We start from the raw sequence: 20,580 nt of genomic DNA on the forward strand, positions 1-20,580 counted from the left end.
AAGGGAGTCATGTGTGGGTGAGTGTGAGTGTGAGTTTTGGGGTGTTGGTGGGTGTATGTGAGTGAATGTGTGACTGCATCTGTGTGTACATGTGTATTTGAACATGAATTTCTTTGTTCATGGGTGCGAGAGTTAGTGTGAATGAGTTAGTGTGTGACATTGTGTTTTGGTGTGGGGAGGTGTGTGAGAATGTGCAGGCGTTTGCAAGTGAGTGTGTCAGTGAGTTTGGGATTGAGTGTGCATTGGTACTTGGGTGCGGGAGTGTGAATGATTGTGTGAGGTTGGTTATTGTGTGCATTGGTGTGAGTGTGTGCGTGTGTGTGTATGTGTGTGAGTGCATGCAGTGGGAGATATGTGGGTGAGTATGAGAGTCAGTGAATGAGTGCATTTGTATGTTACTGTGTTGGCTTGGGTGTATTCACATGTCTGCGTATGCACGTGTGTTTTTTAAGTGTGATTGTGTTTTTCTGTGAGTGTGTGAATGTGAGGGTAGGGGTGTGTGTGTTGTCTCCTGTGTGTGTTCGCATGTGTGTTAGTGTTTGTTTATATCTGTGTGTGTTTCTGTGTTTGTACGTGTCTGATTACATTTGAGTGTGAATTTGTAAATATGTGCCTGAATGAGCGTGTGCATCTATGTTTGTGATTGTGGACGTTTGGGTGTGTGTACGTGTACATATCTGAGTGTGTATGGCTGTGAGTGTTTGTGAATGAGTCAGTGTGTGTGTGTATGGGTGTGTACGTGTGTGTGTGTGAGATGGGAACGGGTGTGCCTTTGTGATGTGTGTCAGTGTGTTGCCTCGGGTTTGAGTATCGATTCAATATTGTGGGTGAGTTTGTGGGTGAGTGTGTGTGTGAGAGAGTGTGAATGTCTGCATGTGTATGTTCATGTGTGTAAGTGTGTGTGAGGGTGAGTGTGTGACTTGTGTGGTTATAAGTGTGTAAGGGTGTGTGTGACTGTGTGTTGGCATCTGTGTATGTGTGTTTGTGTTTTCATGTGTATATGCTTGTGAGTGTGTAATTTTGTGTGTGTATAGGTGCGAGTCCATTTTTGAGTACGTATGAATATGTGAGTGAGAGCGAGAGTAGGTACATATGTGTGATTGTATGTGCGTATAGTGTTGAGTGTGTATTTCTGTGTGTGTGTAGGTGTGTGAGCCTATTTTTGAGTGTGAGTGTTTGTGACTTACTGTGTAAGTGTGTATGTTGGTGTGTGAGTGCTTGTGTCCAAGGGTGTATGTATATGAATGTTTTTGTGTAAGGGTTTTTGTGTGGGCTGGTGTGTGATGTGTACAATATTGTGTTTTGCGTTATGTGTCTGTGTGTTGTGTTTGTGTTTGTACTCGTGCATTTGTGTGTACGTGTAGGTTCATATGTGTGTGAGGGTGAATGTGTGTGTGCTTTTGAGTGTGTGTATGGGTGTGTGCAGCTGTGTTGGCATCTGTGTATGTGTGTGTTTACGTTTGTATGTTGTGCATAGGCTTGTGAGTGCGTATTTGTGTGTGTAGGTGTTTGAGATTATTTTTGAGTGTGAGTGAGTATAAATGTGTGAGTGACTGAAAGGGGGTACATATGTGATATGGCATGTACATATGTTTGTGAGGTGAGTGTGTGACTTCTGTGTTTATAAGTGTGTAAAGGTGTGTGTGACTGTGGGCATCGGTGCATGTGTGTTTGTGTTTTCATGTGTATATGCCTGGGAGTGTATATTCTTGTGTGTGTGTATAGGTGTGAGTCTATCTTTGAGTGAGTATGACTGTGTGAGTCAGAGTTAGAGTGGGTAAATTGAGTGATTGTATGTGTGTATATTTGTGAGTGTGTATTTCTGTGTGTGTGTAGGTGTGTGAGTCTACTTTTGAGTGCGAGTGAGTACGAAGGTGTGAGTGAGTGACAGGTGTGCATAATGTGTGATTGTATGTGCGTATATATGTGAGTGTGTATTTCTGTACGTGTGTAATGTGTGACTGTGTGTTGGCATGTGTGCTTGTGTTTTTACGTGTATATGCTTGTGAGTGTGCCTTTTTGTGTGTGTATAGGTGTGAGTCAATTTTTAAGTAAGTGCGTATGACTGTGTGAGTGAGAGTGAGAGTGGGTACCTATGTGTGATTGTATGTGTGTATACTTGTGAGTGCATATTTCTGCGTGTGTGAGTGTGTAAGTGTGGGTGTTTGTATCTGAGTTTGAGGGAATGTGAGAGAGTGTGTCTGTGTTTGTGTGTGTACGTTTGATAGCATGTGTCGGTGAGTGTGTGTCAGTGACAGTCTGCGTGAGAGTTTTATTCGTGGGAGTTGGCTTCTGTGTTTCAGTACGTATTTCAATGTGTGTGAGTTATGTGTGGGTGTGTGTGACTGATGGGTCTTAGTGGGTTGGCTTATGGGTCAGAGTATGAATTCAAGGGTGTGTGTGTGTTTGTGTGTGTGAGTGTGAAAGCATGTGAATGCGTTTGGTGTGAGGGTGGGTGTGTGAGTGTTGGTGTTCATGGGTTTGTATGGGTGTGCATGAGTGTGTGTTGTCATCTGTGCATGTGGGCATTTGTGTTTGTAGGTGTATATGCTTGTGAGTGGGTATTTGTGTGTGGGTAGGTGTTTGAATCTCTTTTTGAGTGTGAGTGAGTATAAATGTTTGAGTGACAGAAAGGGGGTACATATGTGATATTGTATGTACCTGTTTGTGAGTGTGTATTTTTGTGTGTGTAGAGGTGTGAGTCTATTTTTGAGTAAGGGGGTATGAGTGTGTGAGTCGGAGTAAGAGTGGGGACATAGGTGTGACTGTATGTGCGTATATTTGTGAGTATGTATTTCTGTGTGTGGGTGTGGGTGTGTGAGTCTGTTTTTGAGTGTGAGTGAGTATGAATGTGTGAGTGAATGACGGGGTACATAGGTGTGATTGTACGGGCCTATGTTTGTGAGTCCGTATTTCTGTGTGTGTGGGTGTGTAAGAGGGTGCATAAATGTGTGTTTCAGTGAATGCGAGAGAGCGTATTCCCGTGTGTGTTTGTGTTTCTGTGTGTGTGTGATTGCATGTGGTGTTGAGTGTGTGAGTGTGAGTGACAGAGTCAATGTGAGAATTTTGTTTTTGTGAGTTGGCTTGTGTGTTTGTGTGTGTTTGAAAGTGTATGTGAGCGGTGAGTGTGTGTATTTGTGTGATGTGTCTTAGTGGGTTGGCATGTGTGTCTGAGTATGGATTCAAATGCTTTGGAGGGTGTTTGTGTGTGAGTGCGAGACAGAGTAAATGTGTAAACGTGTAGGTGTATGAGCGTGTGAGTTTTGAATGTGTGTGTAAGTGACTGTGCGGGAGTGTAAATGTGAGTGTGCGAGCGTCTGGAATTTTTTTCTCTGTAGGTGTGCATGTGATTGCAAGGGAGTCATGTGTGGGTGAGTGTGAGTGTGAGTTTTGGGGTGTTGGTGGGTGTATGTGAGTGAATGTGTGACTGCATCTGTGTGTACATGTGTATTTGAACATGAATTTCTTTGTTCATGGGTGCGAGAGTTAGTGTGAATGAGTTAGTGTGTGACATTGTGTTTTGGTGTGGGGAGGTGTGTGAGAATGTGCAGGCGTTTGCAAGTGAGTGTGTCAGTGAGTTTGGGATTGAGTGTGCATTGGTACTTGGGTGCGGGAGTGTGAATGATTGTGTGAGGTTGGTTATTGTGTGCATTGGTGTGAGTGTGTGCGTGTGTGTGTATGTGTGTGAGTGCATGCAGTGGGAGATATGTGGGTGAGTATGAGAGTCAGTGAATGAGTGCATTTGTATGTTACTGTGTTGGCTTGGGTGTATTCACATGTCTGCGTATGCACGTGTGTTTTTTAAGTGTGATTGTGTTTTTCTGTGAGTGTGTGAATGTGAGGGTAGGGGTGTGTGTGTTGTCTCCTGTGTGTGTTCGCATGTGTGTTAGTGTTTGTTTATATCTGTGTGTGTTTCTGTGTTTGTACGTGTCTGATTACATTTGAGTGTGAATTTGTAAATATGTGCCTGAATGAGCGTGTGCATCTATGTTTGTGATTGTGGACGTTTGGGTGTGTGTACGTGTACATATCTGAGTGTGTATGGCTGTGAGTGTTTGTGAATGAGTCAGTGTGTGTGTGTATGGGTGTGTACGTGTGTGTGTGTGAGATGGGAATGGGTGTGCGTTTGTGATGTGTGTCAGTGTGTTGCCTCGGGTTTGAGTATCGATTCAATATTGTGGGTGAGTTTGTGGGTGAGTGTGTGTGTGAGAGAGTGTGAATGTCTGCATGTGTATGTTCATGTGTGTAAGTGTGTGTGAGGGTGAGTGTGTGACTTGTGTGGTTATAAGTGTGTAAGGGTGTGTGTGACTGTGTGTTGGCATCTGTGTATGTGTGTTTGTGTTTTCATGTGTATATGCTTGTGAGTGTGTAATTTTGTGTGTGTATAGGTGCGAGTCCATTTTTGAGTACGTATGAATATGTGAGTGAGAGCGAGAGTAGGTACATATGTGTGATTGTATGTGCGTATAGTGTTGAGTGTGTATTTCTGTGTGTGTGTAGGTGTGTGAGCCTATTTTTGAGTGTGAGTGTTTGTGACTTACTGTGTAAGTGTGTATGTTGGTGTGTGAGTGCTTGTGTCCAAGGGTGTATGTATATGAATGTTTTTGTGTAAGGGTTTTTGTGTGTGCTGGTGTGTGATGTGTACAATACTGTGTTTTGCGTTATGTGTCTGTGTGTTGTGTTTGTGTTTGTACTCGTGCATTTGTGTGTACGTGTAGGTTCATATGTGTGTGAGGGTGAATGTGTGTGTGCTTTTGAGTGTGTGTATGGGTGTGTGCAGGTGTGTTGGAATCTGTGTATGTGTGTGATTATGTTTGTATGTGCATAGGCTTGTGAGTGCGTATTTGTGTGTGTAGGTGTTTGAGATTATTTTTGAGTGTGAGTGAGTATAAATGTGTGAGTGACTGAAAGGGGGTACATATGTGATAAGGCATGTACATATGTTTGTGAGGTGAGTGTGTGACTTCTGTGTTTATAAGTGTGTAAAGTGTGTGTGACTGTTGGCATCGGTGCATGTGTGTTTGTGTTTTCATGTGTATATGCCTGGGAGTGTATATTCTTGTGTGTGTATAGGTGTGAGTCTATCTTTGAGTGAGTGAGTATGACTGTGTGAGTCAGAGTTAGAGTGGGTAAATTGTGTGATTGTATGTGTGTATATTTGTGAGTGTGTATTTCTGTGTGTGTGTAGGTGTGTGAGTCTACTTTTGAGTGTGAGTGAGTACGAAGGTGTGAGTGAGTGACAGGTGTGCATAATGTGTGATTGTATGTGCGTATATATGTGAGTGTGTATTTCTGTACGTGTGTAATGTGTGACTGTGTGTTGGCATGTGTGCTTGTGTTTTTACGTGTATATGCTTGTGAGTGTGCCTTTTTGTGTGTGTATAGGTGTGAGTCTATTTTTAAGTAAGTGCGTATGACTGTGTGAGTGAGAGTGAGAGTGGGTACCTATGTGTGATTGTATGTGTGTATACTTGTGAGTGCATATTTCCGCGTGTGTGAGTGTGTAAGTGTGGGTGTTTGTATCTGAGTTTGAGGGAATGTGAGAGAGTGTGTGTGTTTGTGTGTGTACGTTTGATAGCATGTGTCGGTGAGTGTGTGTCAGTGACAGTCTGCGTGAGAGTTTTATTCGTGGGAGTTGGCTTCTGTGTTTCAGTACGTATTTCAATGTGTGTGAGTTATGTGTGGGTGTGTGTGACTGATGGGTCTTAGTGGGTTGGCTTATGGGTAAGAGTATGAATTCAAGGGTGTGTGTGTGTTTGTGTGTGTGAGTGTGAAAGCATGTGAATGCGTTTGGTGTGAGGGTGGGTGTGTGAGTGTTGGTGTTCATGGGTTTGTATGGGTGTGCATGAGTGTGTGTTGTCATCTGTGCATGTGGGCATTTGTGTTTGTAGGTGTATATGCTTGTGAGTGGGTATTTGTGTGTGTGTAGGTGTTTGAATCTCTTTTTGAGTGTGAGTGAGTATAAATGTTTGAGTGACGGAAAGGGGGTACATATGTGATATTGTATGTACCTGTTTGTGAGTGTGTATTTTTGTGTGTGTAGACGTGTGAGTCTATTTTTGAGTAAGGGGGTATGAGTGTGTGAGTCGGAGTAAGAGTGGGGACATAGGTGTGACTGTATGTGCGTATATTTGTGAGTATGTATTTCTGTGTGTGTGTGTGTGGGTGTGTGAGTCTGTTTTTGAGTGTGAGTGAGTATGAATGTGTGAGTGAATGACGGGGTGCATATGTGTGATTGTATGGGCACATGTTTGTGAGTCTGTATTTCTGTGTGTGTGGGTGTGTAAGAGGGTGTATAAATGTGTGTTTCAGTGAATGCGAGAGAGCGTATTCCCGTGTGTGTTTGTGTTTCTGTGTGTGTGTGATTGCATGTGGTGTTGAGTGTGTGAGTGTGAGTGACAGAGTCAATGTGAGAATTTTGTTTTTGTGAGTTGGCTTGTGTGTCTGTGTGTGTTTGAATGTGTATGTGAGGGGTGAGTGTGTGTATTTGTGTGATGTGTCTTAGTGGGTTGGCATGTGTGTCTGAGTATGGATTCAAATGCTTTGGAGGGTGTTTGTGTGTGAGTGCGAGACAGAGTAAATGTGTAAACGTGTAGGTGTATGAGCGTGTGAGTTTTGAATGTGTGTGTAAGTGACTGTGCGGGAGTGTAAATGTGAGTGTGCGAGCGTCTGGAATTTTTTTCTCTGTAGGTGTGCATGTGATTGCAAGGGAGTCATGTGTGGGTGAGTGTGAGTGTGAGTTTTGGGGTGTTGGTGGGTGTATGTGAGTGAATGTGTGACTGCATCTGTGTGTACATGTGTATTTGAACATGAATTTCTTTGTTCATGGGTGCGAGAGTTAGTGTGAATGAGTTAGTGTGTGACATTGTGTTTTGGTGTGGGGAGGTGTGTGAGAATGTGCAGGCGTTTGCAAGTGAGTGTGTCAGTGAGTTTGGGATTGAGTGGGCGTTGGTGCTTGGGTGCGGGAGTGTGAATGATTGTGTGAGGTTGGTTCTTGTGTGCGTTGGTGTGAGTGTGTGCGTGTGTGTGTGTATGTGTTTGAGTGCATGCAGTGGGAGATATGTGGGTGAGTATGAGAGTCAGTGAATGAGTGCATTTGTATGTTACTGTGTTGGCTTGGGTGTATTCACGTCTGCGTATGCACGTGTGTTTTTTAAGTGTGATTGTGTTTTTCTGTGAGTGTGTGAATGTGAGGGTAGGGGTGTGTGTGTTGTCTCCTGTGTGTGTTCACATGTGTGTTAGTGTTTGTTTATATCTGTGTGTGTTTCTGTGTTTGTACGTGTCTGATTACATTTGAGTGTGAATTTGTAAATATGTGCATGAATGAGCGTGTGCATCTATGTTTGTGATTGTGGACGTTTGGGTGTGTGTACGTGTACATATCTGAGTGTGTATGGCAGTGAGTGTTTGTGAATGAGTCAGTGTGTGTGTGTATGGGTGTGTACGTGTGTGTGTGTGAGATGGGAACGGGTGTGCGTTTGTGATGTGTGTCAGTGTGTTGCCTCGGGTTTGAGTATCGATTCAATATTGTGGGTGAGTTTGTGGGTGAGTGTGTGTGTGAGAGAGTGTGAATGTCTGCATGTGTATGTTCATATGTGTGTAAGTGTGTGTGAGGGTGAGTGTGTGACTTGTGTGGTTATAAGTGTGTAAGGGTGTGTGTGACTGTGTGTTGGCATCTGTGTATGTGTGTTTGTGTTTTCATGTGTATATGCTTGTGAGTGTGTAATTTTGTGTGTGTATAGGTGCGAGTCCATTTTTGAGTACGTATGAATATGTGAGTGAGAGCGAGAGTAGGTACATATGTGTGATTGTATGTGCGTATAGTGTTGAGTGTGTATTTCTGTGTGTGTGTAGGTGTGTGAGCCTATTTTTGAGTGTGAGTGTTTGTGACTTACTGTGTAAGTGTGTATGTTGGTGTGTGAGTGCTTGTGTCCAAGGGTGTATGTATATGAATGTTTTTGTGTAAGGGTTTTTGTGTGTGCTGGTGTGTGATGTGTACAATAGTGTGTTTTGCGTTATGTGTCTGTGTGTTGTGTTTGTGTTTGTACTCGTGCATTTGTGTGTACGTGTAGGTTCATATGTGTGTGAGGGTGAATGTGTGTGTGCTTTTGAGTGTGTGTATGGGTGTGTGCAGGTGTGTTGGCATCTGTGTATGTGTGTGATTATGTTTGTATGTGCATAGGCTTGTGAGTGCGTATTTGTGTGTGTAGGTGTTTGAGATGATTTTTGAGTGTGAGTGAGTATAAATGTGTGAGTGACTGAAAGGGGGTACATATGTGATATGGCATGTACATATGTTTGTGAGGTGAGTGTGTGACTTCTGTGTTTATAAGTGTGTAAAGTGTGTGTGACTGTTGGCATCGGTGCATGTGTGTTTGTGTTTTCATGTGTATATGCCTGGGAGTGTATATTCTTGTGTGTGTATAGGTGTGAGTCTATCTTTGAGTGAGTGAGTATGACTGTGTGAGTCAGAGTTAGAGTGGGTAAATTGTGTGATTGTATGTGTGTATATTTGTGAGTGTGTATTTCTGTGTGTGTGTAGGTGTGTGAGTCTACTTTTGAGTGCGAGTGAGTACGAAGGTGTGAGTGAGTGACAGGTGTGCATAATGTGTGATTGTATGTGCGTATATATGTGAGTGTGTATTTCTGTACGTGTGTAATGTGTGACTGTGTGTTGGCATGTGTGCTTGTGTTTTGACGTGTATATGCTTGTGAGTGTGCCTTTTTGTGTGTGTATAGGTGTGAGTCAATTTTTAAGTAAGTGCGTATGACTGTGTGAGTGAGAGTGAGAGTGGGTACCTATGTGTGATTGTATGTGTGTATACTTGTGAGTGCATATTTCTGCGTGTGTGAGTGTGTAAGTGTGGGTGTTTGTATCTGAGTTTGAGGGAATGTGAGAGAGTGTGTCTGTGTTTGTGTGTGTACGTTTGATAGCATGTGTCGGTGAGTGTGTGTCAGTGACAGTCTGCGTGAGAGTTTTATTCGTGGGAGTTGGCTTCTGTGTTTCAGTACGTATTTCAATGTGTGTGAGTTATGTGTGGGTGTGTGTGACTGATGGGTCTTAGTGGGTTGGCTTATGGGTCAGAGTATGAATTCAAGGGTGTGTGTGTGTTTGTGTGTGTGAGTGTGAAAGCATGTGAATGCGTTTGGTGTGAGGGTGTGTGTGTGAGTGTTGGTGTTCATGGGTTTGTATGGGTGTGCATGAGTGTGTGTTGTCATCTGTGCATGTGGGCATTTGTGTTTGTAGGTGTATATGCTTGTGAGTGGGTATTTGTGTGTGTGTAGGTGTTTGAATCTCTTTTTGAGTGTGAGTGAGTATAAATGTTTGAGTGACGGAAAGGGGGTACATATGTGATATTGTATGTACCTGTTTGTGAATGTGTATTTTTGTGTGTGTAGAGGTGTGAGTCTATTTTTGAGTAAGGGGGTATGAGTGTGTGAGTCGGAGTAAGAGTGGGGACATAGGTGTGACTGTATGTGCGTATATTTGTGAGTATGTATTTCTGTGTGTGGGTGTGGGTGTGTGAGTCTGTTTTTGAGTGTGAGTGAGTATGAATGTGTGAGTGAATGACGGGGTGCATATGTGTGATTGTATGGGCACATGTTTGTGAGTCTGTATTTCTGTGTGTGTGGGTGTGTAAGAGGGTGCATAAATGTGTGTTTCAGTGAATGCGAGAGAGCGTATTCCCGTGTGTGTTTGTGTTTCTGTGTGTGTGTGATTGCATGTGGTGTTGAGTGTGTGAGTGTGAGTGACAGAGTCAATGTGAGAATTTTGTTTTTGTGAGTTGGCTTGTGTGTCTGTGTGTGTTTGAATGTGTATGTGAGGGGTGAGTGTGTGTATTTGTGTGATGTGTCTTAGTGGGTTGGCATGTGTGTCTGAGTATGGATTCAAATGCTTTGGAGGGTGTTTGTGTGTGAGTGCGAGACAGAGTAAATGTGTAAACGTGTAGGTGTATGAGCGTGTGAGTTTTGAATGTGTGTGTAAGTGACTGTGCGGGAGTGTAAATGTGAGTGTGCGAGCGTCTGGAATTTTTTTCTCTGTAGGTGTGCATGTGATTGCAAGGGAGTCATGTGTGGGTGAGTGTGAGTGTGAGTTTTGGGGTGTTGGTGGGTGTATGTGAGTGAATGTGTGACTGCATCTGTGTGTACATGTGTATTTGAACATGAATTTCTTTGTTCATGGGTGCGAGAGTTAGTGTGAATGAGTTAGTGTGTGACATTGTGTTTTGGTGTGGGGAGGTGTGTGAGAATGTGCAGGCGTTTGCAAGTGAGTGTGTCAGTGAGTTTGGGATTGAGTGTGCGTTGGTGCTTGGGTGCGGGAGTGTGAATGATTGTGTGAGGTTGGTTCTTGTGTGCGTTGGTGTGAGTGTGTGCGTGTGTGTGTGTATGTGTGTGAGTGCATGCAGTGGGAGATATGTGGGTGAGTATGAGAGTCAGTGAATGAGTGCATTTGTATGTTACTGTGTTGGCTTGGGTGTATTCACATGTCTGCGTATGCACGTGTGTTTTTTAAGTGTGATTGTGTTTTTCTGTGAGTGTGTGAATGTGAGGGTAGGGGTGTGTGTGTTGTCTCCTGTGTGTGTTCACATGTGTGTTAGTGTTTGTTTATATCTGTGTGTGTTTCTGTGTTTGTACGTGTCTGATTACATTTGAGTGTGAATTTGTAAATATGTGCATGAATGAGCGTGTGCATCTATGTTTGTGATTGTGGACGTTTGGGTGTGTGTACGTGTACATATCTGAGTGTGTATGGCAGTGAGTGTTTGTGAATGAGTCAGTGTGTGTGTGTATGGGTGTGTACGTGTGTGTGTGTGAGATGGGAACGGGTGTGCGTTTGTGATGTGTGTCAGTGTGTTGCCTCGGGTTTGAGTATCGATTCAATATTGTGGGTGAGTTTGTGGGTGAGTGTGTGTGTGAGAGAGTGTGAATGTCTGCATGTGTATGTTCATATGTGTGTAAGTGTGTGTGAGGGTGAGTGTGTGACTTGTGTGGTTATAAGTGTGTAAGGGTGTGTGTGACTGTGTGTTGGCATCTGTGTATGTGTGTTTGTGTTTTCATGTGTATATGCTTGTGAGTGTGTAATTTTGTGTGTGTATAGGTGCGAGTCCATTTTTGAGTACGTATGAATATGTGAGTGAGAGCGAGAGTAGGTACATATGTGTGATTGTATGTGCGTATAGTGTTGAGTGTGTATTTCTGTGTGTGTGTAGGTGTGTGAGCCTATTTTTGAGTGTGTGTTTGTGACTTACTGTGTAAGTGTGTATGTTGGTGTGTGAGTGCTTGTGTCCAAGGGTGTATGTATATGACTGTTTTTGTGTAAGGGTTTTTGTGTGTGCTGGTGTGTGATGTGTACAATACTGTGTTTTGCGTTATGTGTCTGTGTGTTGTGTTTGTGTTTGTACTCGTGCATTTGTGTGTACGTGTAGGTTCATATGTGTGTGAGGGTGAATGTGTGTGTGCTTTTGAGTGTGTGTATGGGTGTGTGCAGGTGTGTTGGAATCTGTGTATGTGTGTGATTATGTTTGTATGTGCATAGGCTTGTGAGTGCGTATTTGTGTGTGTAGGTGTTTGAGATTATTTTTGAGTGTGAGTGAGTATAAATGTGTGAGTGACTGAAAGGGGGTACATATGTGATATGGCATGTACATATGTTTGTGAGGTGAGTGTGTGACTTCTGTGTTTATAAGTGTGTAAAGTGTGTGTGACTGTTGGCATCGGTGCATGTGTGTTTGTGTTTTCATGTGTATATGCCTGGGAGTGTATATTCTTGTGTGTGTATAGGTGTGAGTCTATCTTTGAGTGAGTGAGTATGACTGTGTGAGTCAGAGTTAGAGTGGGTAAATTGTGTGATTGTATGTGTGTATATTTGTGAGTGTGTATTTCTGTGTGTGTGTAGGTGTGTGAGTCTACTTTTGAGTGCGAGTGAGTACGAAGGTGTGAGTGAGTGACAGGTGTGCATAATGTGTGATTGTATGTGCGTATATATGTGAGTGTGTATTTCTGTACGTGTGTAATGTGTGACTGTGTGTTGGCATGTGTGCTTGTGTTTTTACGTGTATATGCTTGTGAGTGTGCCTTTTTGTGTGTGTATAGGTGTGAGTCAATTTTTAAGTAAGTGCGTATGACTGTGTGAGTGAGAGTGAGAGTGGGTACCTATGTGTGATTGTATGTGTGTATACTTGTGAGTGCATATTTCTGCGTGTGTGAGTGTGTAAGTGTGGGTGTTTGTATCTGAGTTTGAGGGAATGTGAGAGAGTGTGTCTGTGTTTGTGTGTGTACGTTTGATAGCATGTGTCGGTGAGTGTGTGTCAGTGACAGTCTGCGTGAGAGTTTTATTCGTGGGAGTTGGCTTCTGTGTTTCAGTACGTATTTCAATGTGTGTGAGTTATGTGTGGGTGTGTGTGACTGATGGGTCTTAGTGGGTTGGCTTATGGGTCAGAGTATGAATTCAAGGGTGTGTGTGTGTTTGTGTGTGTGAGTGTGAAAGCATGTGAATGCGTTTGGTGTGAGGGTGGGTGTGTGAGTGTTGGTGTTCATGGGTTTGTATGGGTGTGCATGAGTGTGTGTTGTCATCTGTGCATGTGGGCATTTGTGTTTGTAGGTGTATATGCTTGTGAGTGGGTATTTGTGTGTGGGTAGGTGTTTGAATCTCTTTTTGAGTGTGAGTGAGTATAAATGTTTGAGTGACGGAAAGGGGGTACATATGTGATATTGTATGTACCTGTTTGTGAGTGTGTATTTTTGTGTGTGTAGAGGTGTGAGTCTATTTTTGAGTAAGGGGGTATGAGTGTGTGAGTCGGAGTAAGAGTGGGGACATAGGTGTGACTGTATGTGCGTATATTTGTGAGTATGTATTTCTGTGTGTGGGTGTGGGTGTGTGAGTCTGTTTTTGAGTGTGAGTGAGTATGAATGTGTGAGTGAATGACGGGGTGCATATGTGTGATTGTATGGGCACATGTTTGTGAGTCTGTATTTCTGTGTGTGTGGGTGTGTAAGAGGGTGTATAAATGTGTGTTTCAGTGAATGCGAGAGAGCGTATTCCCGTGTGTGTTTGTGTTTCTGTGTGTGTGTGATTGCATGTGGTGTTGAGTGTGTGAGTGTGAGTGACAGAGTCAATGTGAGAATTTTGTTTTTGTGAGTTGGCTTGTGTGTCTGTGTGTGTTTGAATGTGTATGTGAGGGGTGAGTGTGTGTATTTGTGTGATGTGTCTTAGTGGGTTGGCATGTGTGTCTGAGTATGGATTCAAATGCTTTGGAGGGTGTTTGTGTGTGAGTGCGAGACAGAGTAAATGTGTAAACGTGTAGGTGTATGAGCGTGTGAGTTTTGAATGTGTGTGTAAGTGACTGTGCGGGAGTGTAAATGTGAGTGTGCGAGCGTCTGTAATTTTTTTCTCTGTAGGTGTGCATGTGATTGCAAGGGAGTCATGTGTGGGTGAGTGTGAGTGTGAGTTTTGGGGTGTTGGTGGGTGTATGTGAGTGAATGTGTGACTGCATCTGTGTGTACATGTGTATTTGAACATGAATTTCTTTGTTCATGGGTGCGAGAGTTAGTGTGAATGAGTTAGTGTGTGACATTGTGTTTTGGTGTGGGGAGGTGTGTGAGAATGTGCAGGCGTTTGCAAGTGAGTGTGTCAGTGAGTTTGGGATTGAGTGGGCGTTGGTGCTTGGGTGCGGGAGTGTGAATGATTGTGTGAGGTTGGTTCTTGTGTGCGTTGGTGTGAGTGTGTGCGTGTGTGTGTGTATGTGTGTGAGTGCATGCAGTGGGAGATATGTGGGTGAGTATGAGAGTCAGTGAATGAGTGCATTTGTATGTTACTGTGTTGGCTTGGGTGTATTCACATGTCTGCGTATGCACGTGTGTTTTTTAAGTGTGATTGTGTTTTTCTGTGAGTGTGTGAATGTGAGGGTAGGGGTGTGTGTGTTGTCTCCTGTGTGTGTTCGCATGTGTGTTAGTGTTTGTTTATATCTGTGTGTGTTTCTGTGTTTGTACGTGTCTGATTACATTTGAGTGTGAATTTGTAAATATGTGCCTGAATGAGCGTGTGCATCTATGTTTGTGATTGTGGACGTTTGGGTGTGTGTACGTGTACATATCTGAGTGTGTATGGCTGTGAGTGTTTGTGAATGAGTCAGTGTGTGTGTGTATGGGTGTGTACGTGTGTGTGTGTGAGATGGGAATGGGTGTGCGTTTGTGATGTGTGTCAGTGTGTTGCCTCGGGTTTGAGTATCGATTCAATATTGTGGGTGAGTTTGTGGGTGAGTGTGTGTGTGAGAGAGTGTGAATGTCTGCATGTGTATGTTCATGTGTGTAAGTGTGTGTGAGGGTGAGTGTGTGACTTGTGTGGTTATAAGTGTGTAAGGGTGTGTGTGACTGTGTGTTGGCATCTGTGTATGTGTGTTTGTGTTTTCATGTGTATATGCTTGTGAGTGTGTAATTTTGTGTGTGTATAGGTGCGAGTCCATTTTTGAGTACGTATGAATATGTGAGTGAGAGCGAGAGTAGGTACATATGTGTGATTGTATGTGCGTATAGTGTTGAGTGTGTATTTCTGTGTGTGTGTAGGTGTGTGAGCCTATTTTTGAGTGTGTGTTTGTGACTTACTGTGTAAGTGTGTATGTTGGTGTGTGAGTGCTTGTGTCCAAGGGTGTATGTATATGAATGTTTTTGTGTAAGGGTTTTTGTGTGTGCTGGTGTGTGATGTGTACAATACTGTGTCTTGCGTTATGTGTCTGTTTGTTGTGTTTGTGTTTGTACTCGTGCATTTGTGTGTACGTGTAGGTTCATATGTGTGTGAGGGTGAATGTGTGTGTGCTTTTGAGTGTGTGTATGGGTGTGTGCAGGTGTGTTGGCATCTGTGTATGTGTGTGATTATGTTTGTATGTGCATAGGCTTGTGAGTGCGTATTTGTGTGTGTAGGTGTTTGAGATTATTTTTGAGTGTGAGTGAGTATAAATGTGTGAGTGACTGAAAGGGGGTACATATGTGATATGGCATGTACATATGTTTGTGAGGTGAGTGTGTGACTTCTGTGTTTATAAGTGTGTAAAGTGTGTGTGACTGTTGGCATCGGTGCATGTGTGTTTGTGTTTTCATGTGTATATGCCTGGGAGTGTATATTCTTGTGTGTGTATAGGTGTGAGTCTATCTTTGAGTGAGTGAGTATGACTGTGTGAGTCAGAGTTAGAGTGGGTAAATTGTGTGATTGTATGTGTGTATATTTGTGAGTGTGTATTTCTGTGTGTGTGTAGGTGTGTGAGTCTACTTTTGAGTGTGAGTGAGTACGAAGGTGTGAGTGAGTGACAGGTGTGCATAATGTGTGATTGTATGTGCGTATATATGTGAGTGTGTATTTCTGTACGTGTGTAATGTGTGACTGTGTGTTGGCATGTGTGCTTGTGTTTTTACGTGTATATGCTTGTGAGTGTGCCTTTTTGTGTGTGTATAGGTGTGAGTCAATTTTTAAGTAAGTGCGTATGACTGTGTGAGTGAGAGTGAGAGTGGGTACCTATGTGTGATTGTATGTGTGTATACTTGTGAGTGCATATTTCTGCGTGTGTGAGTGTGTAAGTGTGGGTGTTTGTATCTGAGTTTGAGGGAATGTGAGAGAGTGTGTCTGTGTTTGTGTGTGTACGTTTGATAGCATGTGTCGGTGAGTGTGTGTCAGTGACAGTCTGCGTGAGAGTTTTATTCGTGGGAGTTGGCTTCTGTGTTTCAGTACGTATTTCAATGTGTGTGAGTTATGTGTGGGTGTGTGTGACTGATGGGTCTTAGTGGGTTGGCTTATGGGTCAGAGTATGAATTCAAGGGTGTGTGTGTGTGAGTGTGAAAGCATGTGAATGCGTTTGGTGTGAGGGTGGGTGTGTGAGTGTTGGTGTTCATGGGTTTGTATGGGTGTGCATGAGTGTGTGTTGTCATCTGTGCATGTGGGCATTTGTGTTTGTAGGTGTATATGCTTGTGAGTGGGTATTTGTGTGTGGGTAGGTGTTTGAATCTCTTTTTGAGTGTGAGTGAGTATAAATGTTTGAGTGACGGAAAGGGGGTACATATGTGATATTGTATGTACCTGTTTGTGAGTGTGTATTTTTGTGTGTGTAGAGGTGTGAGTCTATTTTTGAGTAAGGGGGTATGAGTGTGTGAGTCGGAGTAAGAGTGGGGACATAGGTGTGACTGTATGTGCGTATATTTGTGAGTATGTATTTCTGTGTGTGTGTGTGGGTGTGTGAGTCTGTTTTTGAGTGTGAGTGAGTATGAATGTGTGAGTGAATGACGGGGTGCATATGTGTGATTGTATGGGCACATGTTTGTGAGTCCGTATTTCTGTGTGTGTGGGTGTGTAAGAGGGTGTATAAATGTGTGTTTCAGTGAATGCGAGAGAGCGTATTCCCGTGTGTGTTTGTGTTTCTGTGTGTGTGTGATTGCATGTGGTGTTGAGTGTGTGAGTGTGAGTGACAGAGTCAATGTGAGAATTTTGTTTTTGTGAGTTGGCTTGTGTGTCTGTGTGTGTTTGAATGTGTATGTGAGGGGTGAGTGTGTGTATTTGTGTGATGTGTCTTAGTGGGTTGGCATGTGTGTCTGAGTATGGATTCAAATGCTTTGGAGGGTGTTTGTGTGTGAGTGCGAGACAGAGTAAATGTGTAAACGTGTAGGTGTATGAGCGTGTGAGTTTTGAATGTGTGTGTAAGTGACTGTGCGGGAGTGTAAATGTGAGTGTGCGAGCGTCTGAAATTTTTTCTCTGTAGGTGTGCATGTGATTGCAAGGGAGTCATGTGTGGGTGAGTGTGAGGTTTGGGGTGTTGGTGGGTGGATGTGAGTGAATGTGTGACTGCATCTGTGTGTACATGTGTATTTGAACATGAATTTCTTTGTTCATGGGTGCGAGAGTTAGTGTGAATGAGTTAGTGTGTGACATTGTGTTTTGGTGTGGGGAGGTGTGTGAGAATGTGCAGGCGTTTGCAAGTGAGTGTGTCAGTGAGTTTGGGATTGAGTGTGCATTGGTGCTTGGGTGCGGGAGTGTGAATGATTGTGTGAGGTTGGTTATTGTGTGCATTGGTGTGAGTGTGTGCGTGTGTGTGTATGTGTGTGAGTGCATGCAGTGGGAGATATGTGGGTGAGTATGAGAGTCAGTGAATGAGTGCATTTGTATGTTACTGTGTTGGCTTGGGTGTATTCACATGTCTGCGTATGCACGTGTGTTTTTTAAGTGTGATTGTGTTTTTCTGTGAGTGTGTGAATGTGAGGGTAGGGGTGTGTGTGTTGTCTCCTGTGTGTGTTCGCATGTGTGTTAGTGTTTGTTTATATCTGTGTGTGTTTCTGTGTTTGTACGTGTCTGATTACATTTGAGTGTGAATTTGTAAATATGTGCCTGAATGAGCGTGTGCATCTATGTTTGTGATTGTGGACGTTTGGGTGTGTGTACGTGTACATATCTGAGTGTGTATGGCTGTGAGTGTTTGTGAATGAGTCAGTGTGTGTGTGTATGGGTGTGTACGTGTGTGTGTGTGAGATGGGAATGGGTGTGCGTTTGTGATGTGTGTCAGTGTGTTGCCTCGGGTTTGAGTATCGATTCAATATTGTGGGTGAGTTTGTGGGTGAGTGTGTGTGTGAGAGAGTGTGAATGTCTGCATGTGTATGTTCATGTGTGTAAGTGTGTGTGAGGGTGAGTGTGTGACTTGTGTGGTTATAAGTGTGTAAGGGTGTGTGTGACTGTGTGTTGGCATCTGTGTATGTATGTTTGTGTTTTCATGTGTATATGCTTGTGAGTGTGTAATTTTGTGTGTGTATAGGTGCGAGTCCATTTTTGAGTACGTATGAATATGTGAGTGAGAGCGAGAGTAGGTACATATGTGTGATTGTATGTGCGTATAGTGTTGAGTGTGTATTTCTGTGTGTGTGTAGGTGTGTGAGCCTATTTTTGAGTGTGAGTGTTTGTGACTTACTGTGTAAGTGTGTATGTTGGTGTGTGAGTGCTTGTGTCCAAGGGTGTATGTATATGAATGTTTTTGTGTAAGGGTTTTTGTGTGGGCTGGTGTGTGATGTGTACAATATTGTGTTTTGCGTTATGTGTCTGTGTGTTGTGTTTGTGTTTGTACTCGTGCATTTGTGTGTACGTGTAGGTTCATATGTGTGTGAGGGTGAATGTGTGTGTGCTTTTGAGTGTGTGTATGGGTGTGTGCAGCTGTGTTGGCATCTGTGTATGTGTGTGTTTACGTTTGTATGTTGTGCATAGGCTTGTGAGTGCGTATTTGTGTGTGTAGGTGTTTGAGATTATTTTTGAGTGTGAGTGAGTATAAATGTGTGAGTGACTGAAAGGGGGTACATATGTGATATGGCATGTACATATGTTTGTGAGGTGAGTGTGTGACTTCTGTGTTTATAAGTGTGTAAAGGTGTGTGTGACTGTGGGCATCGGTGCATGTGTGTTTGTGTTTTCATGTGTATATGCCTGGGAGTGTATATTCTTGTGTGTGTGTATAGGTGTGAGTCTATCTTTGAGTGAGTATGACTGTGTGAGTCAGAGTTAGAGTGGGTAAATTGAGTGATTGTATGTGTGTATATTTGTGAGTGTGTATTTCTGTGTGTGTGTAGGTGTGTGAGTCTACTTTTGAGTGCGAGTGAGTACGAAGGTGTGAGTGAGTGACAGGTGTGCATAATGTGTGATTGTATGTGCGTATATATGTGAGTGTGTATTTCTGTACGTGTGTAATGTGTGACTGTGTGTTGGCATGTGTGCTTGTGTTTTTACGTGTATATGCTTGTGAGTGTGCCTTTTTGTGTGTGTATAGGTGTGAGTCAATTTTTAAGTAAGTGCGTATGACTGTGTGAGTGAGAGTGAGAGTGGGTACCTATGTGTGATTGTATGTGTGTATACTTGTGAGTGCATATTTCTGCGTGTGTGAGTGTGTAAGTGTGGGTGTTTGTATCTGAGTTTGAGGGAATGTGAGAGAGTGTGTCTGTGTTTGTGTGTGTACGTTTGATAGCATGTGTCGGTGAGTGTGTGTCAGTGACAGTCTGCGTGAGAGTTTTATTCGTGGGAGTTGGCTTCTGTGTTTCAGTACGTATTTCAATGTGTGTGAGTTATGTGTGGGTGTGTGTGACGGGTCTTAGTGGGTTGGCTTATGGGTCAGAGTATGAATTCAAGGGTGTGTGTGTGTTTGTGTGTGTGAGTGTGAAAGCATGTGAATGCGTTTGGTGTGAGGGTGGGTGTGTGAGTGTTGGTGTTCATGGGTTTGTATGGGTGTGCATGAGTGTGTGTTGTCATCTGTGCATGTGGGCATTTGTGTTTGTAGGTGTATATGCTTGTGAGTGGGTATTTGTGTGTGGGTAGGTGTTTGAATCTCTTTTTGAGTGTGAGTGAGTATAAATGTTTGAGTGACGGAAAGGGGGTACATATGTGATATTGTATGTACCTGTTTGTGAGTGTGTATTTTTGTGTGTGTAGAGGTGTGAGTCTATTTTTGAGTAAGGGGGTATGAGTGTGTGAGTCGGAGTAAGAGTGGGGACATAGGTGTGACTGTATGTGCGTATATTTGTGAGTATGTATTTCTGTGTGTGGGTGTGGGTGTGTGAGTCTGTTTTTGAGTGTGAGTGAGTATGGATGTGTGAGTGAATGACGGGGTACATAGGTGTGATTGTACGGGCCTATGTTTGTGAGTCCGTATTTCTGTGTGTGTGGGTGTGTAAGAGGGTGCATAAATGTGTGTTTCAGTGAATGCGAGAGAGCGTATTCCCGTGTGTGTTTGTGTTTCTGTGTGTGTGTGATTGCATGTGGTGTTGAGTGTGTGAGTGTGAGTGACAGAGTCAATGTGAGAATTTTGTTTTTGTGAGTTGGCTTGTGTGTTTGTGTGTGTTTGAAAGTGTATGTGAGCGGTGAGTGTGTGTATTTGTGTGATGTGTCTTAGTGGGTTGGCATGTGTGTCTGAGTATGGATTCAAATGCTTTGGAGGGTGTTTGTGTGTGAGTGCGAGACAGAGTAAATGTGTAAACGTGTAGGTGTATGAGCGTGTGAGTTTTGAATGTGTGTGTAAGTGACTGTGCGGGAGTGTAAATGTGAGTGTGCGAGCGTCTGGAATTTTTTCTCTGTAGGTGTGCATGTGATTGCAAGGGAGTCTTGTGTGGGTGAGTGTGAGTTTTGGGGTGTTGGTGGGTGTATGTGAGTGAATGTGTGACTGCATCTGTGTGTACATGTGTATTTGAACATGAATTTCTTTGTTCATGGGTGCGAGAGTTAGTGTGAATGAGTTAGTGTGTGACATTGTGTTTTGGTGTGGGGAGGTGTGTGAGAATGTGCAGGCGTTTGCAAGTGAGTGTGTCAGTGAGTTTGGGATTGAGTGTGCATTGGTACTTGGGTGCGGGAGTGTGAATGATTGTGTGAGGTTGGTTATTGTGTGCATTGGTGTGAGTGTGTGCGTGTGTGTGTATGTGTGTGAGTGCATGCAGTGGGAGATATGTGGGTGAGTATGAGAGTCAGTGAATGAGTGCATTTGTATGTTACTGTGTTGGCTTGGGTGTATTCACATGTCTGCGTATGCACGTGTGTTTTTTAAGTGTGATTGTGTTTTTCTGTGAGTGTGTGAATGTGAG

This window comes from Castor canadensis, chromosome 1, assembly GCF_047511655.1.
Source record: "Castor canadensis chromosome 1, mCasCan1.hap1v2, whole genome shotgun sequence".
NCBI lineage: Eukaryota > Metazoa > Chordata > Mammalia > Rodentia > Castoridae > Castor > Castor canadensis.